Source organism: Halyomorpha halys, unplaced genomic scaffold (genome assembly GCF_000696795.3).
Source record: "Halyomorpha halys isolate HHAL.00 unplaced genomic scaffold, Hhal_1.1 Scaffold39.1, whole genome shotgun sequence".
In the NCBI taxonomy this organism is placed as follows: Eukaryota; Metazoa; Arthropoda; class Insecta; order Hemiptera; family Pentatomidae; genus Halyomorpha; species Halyomorpha halys.
In genome coordinates, this window is record NW_027109179.1 from 1,479,326 (window position 1) to 1,487,014 (window position 7,689).

A 7,689-nucleotide genomic window follows, 5' to 3' on the forward strand; every position below is an offset into this window, starting at 1 on the left:
AAATAAATAATAGTATTTTATTTAAATTTATAATATAAAAAGACTCTTAATCTCAGGGCGGGTTAGTAGCAATCAGAAACAGGCATTTACTGTAATTACAATTAATTAAATTAAAATCTATTTCACACATGTATCTATTTTTATGGATACAAAACTAACCAAGTTCACGATCTTGCTATGATGATCCCTTGTATCTTCTTTGTTTCTATTGTTCTGTCCTAGCATCCAAAATGGCTTCCTTCATGAGAGAAATTGATGAGGACCTCCTCATCCTGAAGACATCCTTTCTCTTCTCTGTCCACACAACGAATCAATTCTCAAAAACTAAAACTTGTCTCGAAGTTCCATGTAAACATCGATTATTGCACAACAGTTAGGGACTTTTGCAAAAGATTTACTTTCTGAATATTATTCTGTAGCACTATTTCTTGATTTCTATTTTTCCTTTAATTTACTGTATTTTCAATTATGAGGGGAAGAGTTAAAATAGTTTTTATGATATTTGAATCTGCTCAACATGGCCTTGATTCAATGGACTTGTTCCTGAAGAATACGTACCGCCATCTTGGTTTTATTTTGAATCACAAAGTTATTATAAATGATGAAAATCGGTTAGCTTGCTTTTTGGATAAACAAAACAAATGAATATTAAAATGATACATAAAATAAAACATATCAAAAACCCTTTATACATCAAAATATACTATTTACTCAAAAAGAGCATATTACAATATTGACTTTATTTTTAAAATTATGAAGATGGTCGGGGGTGCGGTAAAAATGAAACAAAAAGTACTAAACTACCCAACTATCTTCTTCAAAATTACTGAAATTATTGACTAACATAATGAAGAGTTGTGAACTTATACATCAGAGCGTACATTATTGAACAGCATGGTTAATTTAATTAATTGACACATTAATTAGTCATTCACTATTTCTCCTTGTACTCTTACGTCAACTCTACCTTCTTTGTAGTTTTATGCTTTTAGCCCTGATGAAGATCTACAATGTAGGTCGGAACATTGGCAATAAATAAATAGTTGAGGATTATTTTAGATTTTTTATCGACTGTAGCCCTGACCAATTACTCCCTTTTTTTTACTTTTTACCTGAAATATTATTTTTTTTCCAAGGATATTTTGAACAAGAACAAAAAAAAAAAAAAAACGTGTTTCCAGGGTATGAGTTTTGTTTCAGTATTTCAAAAACTATTGAGAGTCATGCCATAGTTAACACGAAGATCTTTGTTGTACATACATTTTAAAATTTCAATTTCTTGAATATTTCTGATCAAAATTGAATCAACACTACTAAATAGCTTAGATATGAATATTGTTCAATGTATATGTGGTAAAAAAAAAAAAAAAAAATCAAGTTTGCAAATATTATTTTAAATACTATTTTTTACCATATCTTTGTATGTTATAACTGTATCTGATATTGTCTTAATCGAAAATTGAACTTCAATAATAAATGATTGTTATATGTGATAATTTTTTTACTTAATTATTAATGTTTAGTAATTATTGTTTAATTTTAGCACTTTTTATAGAATGAGCTTAAATTTTTAAAACCCACAGGAATAATAAGTGTTCTAGATGTTTCTTCTTTATAAATACTTCTATTAAACTTAATAGAAATATGTCATTGGCTTAATGTTCAATATCTTGATTGTAATTTTTTAAAATGTATTTAATGGTTAATAAATAACTCTGCTTGATTAATATGGGCATTGTCTTTTATCTACATGTTTATTTTTTAAAATAAATAAAAATTGGAACAGAACTGTAACAGGTACTAGTGTTATATTTTTGATTCATTTATACTGTAATAATATAAATCGATGTTATTTTTATTTAAATAAATGTAATTTATTAAAGCAATATTTTTAATTAAAACCTCACAAAAATGCATAATCAGTGATGTTATAAAGGCTTATGAGTTGATGAACAACGACGTGGACGACTGGGAACAATGTGGAAAGATCTCATATCAGATCTGGCCAGGAATAGAAGAATATCTGTGAGTAAAGTCAAGAAGTTGGCAATGGATAAAGGGTTTAAGAAACTGATGTGACACTTTAAGGTAACTTTGAAACTACTTTCATACTCGAGTTGGTTTAGTGATAATAAACTGTTTATTAGAATTAACAGAATTACAGAAGGAAAAAATACATACTGCTTAGTTATCAGGGTAATTTAGAGTGAAATAAATATAACACATAAAAAAGGGGGGATTTAGGGCTGGTTATGAATGAAAATGAGTGGGCTATATTGGAATTTAAATCATTCAATAATGAATTAGTGAAATTTATGCATAGATTTGAATAAACAGAATTAATTTTACTCTGTATTTGACAGAGATTTAGCATAACAATAAAATTACTACAAAAAAATGAATATGAAACTTAATACAAATAAAGGAAATTAAATTTGATTACTACAACACCTACTTGGCAAACTCTCTAAACTTCCCATATATTACAAAAAAAAACTATGATGATCAGACTGATTTGGACATACGGAATTCAGCTTTGGGGCTCTATCAATCCATCAAATCATTCCCGTATCCAATCCGTACAATCCTTGATGGTCCTTATTACATCATAAATTAGGTCATCTATAAAAACCTCAACATCCCATTCGTTGTAGATTTGGCCAGAAATAGATATACATCCTTTCATTCCAAAATCCTTGCCTATCCAAATCCATTAGTTCTTAATCTCTCATCTTTATCAATCTCTTATAATCCTTCAAGTCACCTGAAAAGAAGATGGCCATGGGATCACCTAAAGCAATGATTGAAGTGATCCTTCCCAAGATTATCATGTGTTCAGAAACATTTATGACATTTACTTACTGTTTTTTATTTTTTATTTTTTTGTACGGTTTCAATAAATAAATAAAACTTGGCCAAATCGAAATGTTATGTTTCTGTTCAATGATTTAATAACATTTTCTGCTTGAATTAAATTAATTATATACCATGATTAATAATTAATTATAATTAATTCTGATTGATCTATAACTATTTTCATTGTTTCATGTTGACTAAATGCTGACTAAATAATTTAAACATGACTGGTGTCTAATCTGTATTTAGATGTATCTTACTTGCATTGTTTCATTTTTCTTTCTTGAATCATTGGTATGTCTGCCTGACTTCTTCCCTTATTTCATAATTAGCTCTGGTTGAGCTTAACTTTAACTTAACTTTAACGTTAACTTAAATACATGTAAAAAATTGGAAATTATTTAAAATTGAATAATATAAAAAATGTATTTGTGATTAAATATATAAGTAGAATTTATTCTGGCTACATATTTAATTAATCACATATACATTTTTCATTTTATTTTTTATATTACTTTAATTTTAAATAATTTATAATTTTGCACTTTTATTTATTCAATTAATTTTCAGAAATTGTAGACAAAACATTGGCTCTAATAAATAAGTTTTTACCTATTCATGTTCTTCACTCGCCGCAAGCCAAATCATCTTTTTGTATTAGTGATATTATAGGAGATAAAAAGTAATAAAGTAAAAGTAAATTAAATTGTGGTTGTAGCGAGTACAAAGTATAATACAAATAGTATTAACTTATATTTTCTTAGGAAGGAAAGGAATTATTAGCATGAAGCATGAAGGCTCTGGTTGTGCTTAACCTTATTCACACATTGTTCATAAATCCAAATTAATGAATGATGTGTCATTACTTTTCAATTGGAGTACTCAAAATGTCTGACAGGGCACTATATCTAATATGTTTGACTGGAGTTTACTAGGAAAGGGTATATCTTCAATTTTTTTCTATAGTGACTAATAATTAGAGTATATATAAGTGAAGTTTTATGTTAGTTGAATTATGGTTACAGATGTCCTGAAACCAGCAAGGATTAATTTCAAATCAAAGTAAGCTAGTAACTGAAAATTTTGTGATGTGTACACTGCAACATATTTTTTATTTTTTTAATTGATCGATGGCAAATCATGAAAAAATATATAAACATGAAGTTATATAATGAATTAAAAGTTTTTTGATTTTTTTTTTAATTTATGCTTTGATATTTAGGCGATGGGGAGGCACAAAAGTATGATGCTGTGCTACTCCAAGGACCCAGGTTCGAATCTTGCTGTGGCCACATTGAGTATATACTTAAACACATACATTTACATATAAATGGAAATATAATATCGAATAGAAAAAATCTTTATTCAAGAACAAAATTCCTCAAGAATAACAGAGATGTAGAAACAAAGAATTGTTATATTAAAACAATAATTTTTGGAAATTTTGTGAATTAGAACTAATAATGACACCATTGGGTTTTAGTGAGTGACTTCTTTTCTTCCTAATAAAATATAAGCTAATATAATTGGTACTATAGTTTATACAATATCATTGACTTGTACAATTCTGCTTTTACTTCATTACTTTCTATCTTCTATAATATCATTAATACCTGGAGAAGATGATTTGGGGTTTGGTCAGTGATGAAATAAATCAAAGATAAGTAAAAACTTATTTATTCATGCCAATTTTTAGGCTTCTTCATTAGAGATACGAACAAAAACTAGATAATGACCAAAATGATTAAACGAAATTACAGAAAAATAAGAACATAACAGATAGTATAAGTACGTAAGTAGTATTGAAGAAAATACATACTGTAATAATATAAGAATATTGAAACTGTACATAATAATATACAGGGAAAATAGTAATATGGATATGAAAATCAACTAAATAAATACATGTACAAAATTATAATTTTTTATAAAATTATTTATAATTTAAGTAATATAAAAAATATGAAGAAATTATTAATATGTAACTAGAATCTATCTAAAATTTATTCTAGTTTTTATATGTTTGACGGGAGTTTATAACATAATTATGCGCCAAATGCCTAAGAACGAGATTGAATTAAGGTTGTATGCAGATCATTTCGGTCAACAAGATCCTGCCATGTAGAGAGGAAACTGCGCCGCGGCAGGAAGTGGTTAATGGCCCCCTTTGGCCCAAGCCTCCTCGATAATTAACACTCTCAAGGATGCACTTTTCTTCTACATCACTTGTTTTTTTCTTAGCTTACTCCCCCTGTAACAATGGCTCTGAATTTTTTTCCCAAGGTTCTCTCGTTTTTTTTTCTTAGTAAAAATCTCCCTCTGTAATTATTAACGTAAAAAACATAAAACAAAAACCTCCATGAATTTTTTCAATTGTAATATTCAATTTTAAATTGTAGCTCTTCCACCAGGAGTTGAAGAATCAAAATTTCGTGAAAGATCTAAGTTATTCTTGCCTCGACTCATGATTTAAAAGAAACGCAGGGGGTGTCCAGGTGAGCAAAATGCTTAAATGAGAAAAAAAAAATGTCACATTATGAGGATGTGAGGGGAATCTTCAGTCTAGCCGTTGTGAGGAGGCTAGAGCAAAACTGAATTGAGTATAGGTGGGTAAGTAAAATGGAGACTAACATAAACAAGCGGCAATATTAACGTAAAAGGGTTAACGGAAGGTAGACAAAAGTATAAACAAAGCATATGAAATGTTAGGAAAATATGGAGGTTTATTTCCCATCATGAGCAAACTACTCAGGGCTATATCTCTCTCGGTTTAGGAGTTTGCTCCAATCTCACATTTCTGAAATTTTGAACCTGAAATGTCCAATATACTGCACGCTCCCTAATTAATTCAGTCCCTGGAACAAATCTCTCTTTTTTGTTCGTGGCTCGAGTAAGGACCGAAGGCTCTGGTACCAGCAATTAGAGACAGACATCGGACAGACGTTGATTAGTAGAAAGTGGAGAAGCGATAAACAGCTGTTATCGAGCGGGCACAGGTGAACGGCAAATTGCCGCGGCAGGTGGGAAGGCGACATCTGCTGCACGCACGTTGCTCGGCATGTGCCACAACCATGGGGGGGGGGGGGAGATTGGCCCTGCCAGGATAATAACCAAGGATATTGTTCCATAGTTAGGCCATGTTTGTACAATTACTGAGCCCTAAGTCCAATTTGTAAATTAACAAATAACTGAGTATTAGTTTACCCGAGAACTCTCGCATTAGATAACTATCCTTTTTATCCCTAGTACATTCGAAGTAAAATTTGGTATGGTGGCATCACACAGCATTCACTTACCACCAGAGTAGGGCAACTATGAAACTAATAGCTAATATTGTCATGTATCCGATATTAATTTATCAATGATTCATTCATGGATAAGGGTCGTATCCATCGCAATTTTAGCTATTAGTTTCAACTATATTTAATTTTTGCCCATCTCTTCTTACCTCCCTTCTTATCCTAAATTTTATGTATATACATAGATATATTGGCTCGTGTTGAAGTTATTGCTAGTTTCGTATCTTTCGAGAAAAAATATCTGAAAGCCGGGATGGTGGAAATTACGAACACATACAAAATATTTTTATATTTATATCCCTATACAAATTCGTATTTTAGGGTTCCTCTAGGTAGATATAAAGAGTATAAATAAACATTTTTACAAAAAATAACGAAGCTGCAATGCAATCGATAACGTTTGGGCAGTCTCGGCTGTTTCTGTTCGAATCTATTATATCTATAATTATTAATAAACATTTTTGGACCGACTAACTAATTTTTATAATTATTTGCAGATATAGGTTTTTAGATAAACGTTATAAACTACATTATAGCACGCTCAACTAGCTGTAATTTGAGTACTAATAGATATCTGTACGTCTGATGGTTCCTAAGATAAAGATTCCCCACCACAAATTAATCAACTACTGATTCTTCAGTGTATCTCTTATGAAATGTTGCTTTTTAAAAAAATATATCTCGGGAAGTATTGTACGTCGAAAGCTATTTAAAGACCCATAATTTAGCAAATGTAATCTTCTTTAAATGTTGTTTTATTTGGTTTTCTAGTGTTGTAGGTAGTTTCATGCATGTGGAGCTCTGAATAAAAAATTAATTTTTGTTAACCGTTTGAAACAACCGCCATTTTTTATTCCCTCTAACTACACTTGGCTGTCTCATCAATTTTGGCTATTAATCATTAGCACTTTTCATTAAAGTAATCGAACATTAGTGTGAAGTAACTGACTTTTTCTCCTCCAGGGTTCTTGTACTACAATTTATCAATTTTATAAGTGAAGTATAAATTGCCGTAATTATTTATTTTCACTCCCCTAAAAAGGGCGGGAACAATTACATCTTAACCAGACTGTACTTCTACTTAGTGTATTAGTAATTTATAATAATAACCGCCTTTGAAGAGAGTAAATGTTTTTAAAATCATCATAGATGGATATTTGTATCAGACAAACCAATGTAATAAAAACAATTATATAATGTTATATATTATATAATAAATATACAAGTTAAATTTATACATTAGATGGATTATAAGGGAGTGGAGTAGCACAAGTATAACAAGCGCGAATCGAGCCTTCGCTCTGTCAAGGATACTGAGACCCCCAAAAATCTCTACAAATCTGAAACTAAGGGTGTACAATGCCATGGTAAAGCCAGCTTTCACATACGGCTGCGAGACCTGTGCTCTAACATGAAAAACGTTGGACAATTTCTGAAAATAAATGTTGAGAGTATATTTAGATCGAAATTCTGTGTGTTAATAATAAATTGATTATTAAATAAATCAAAACTTGTATCCTTTTTTGTCTCAACA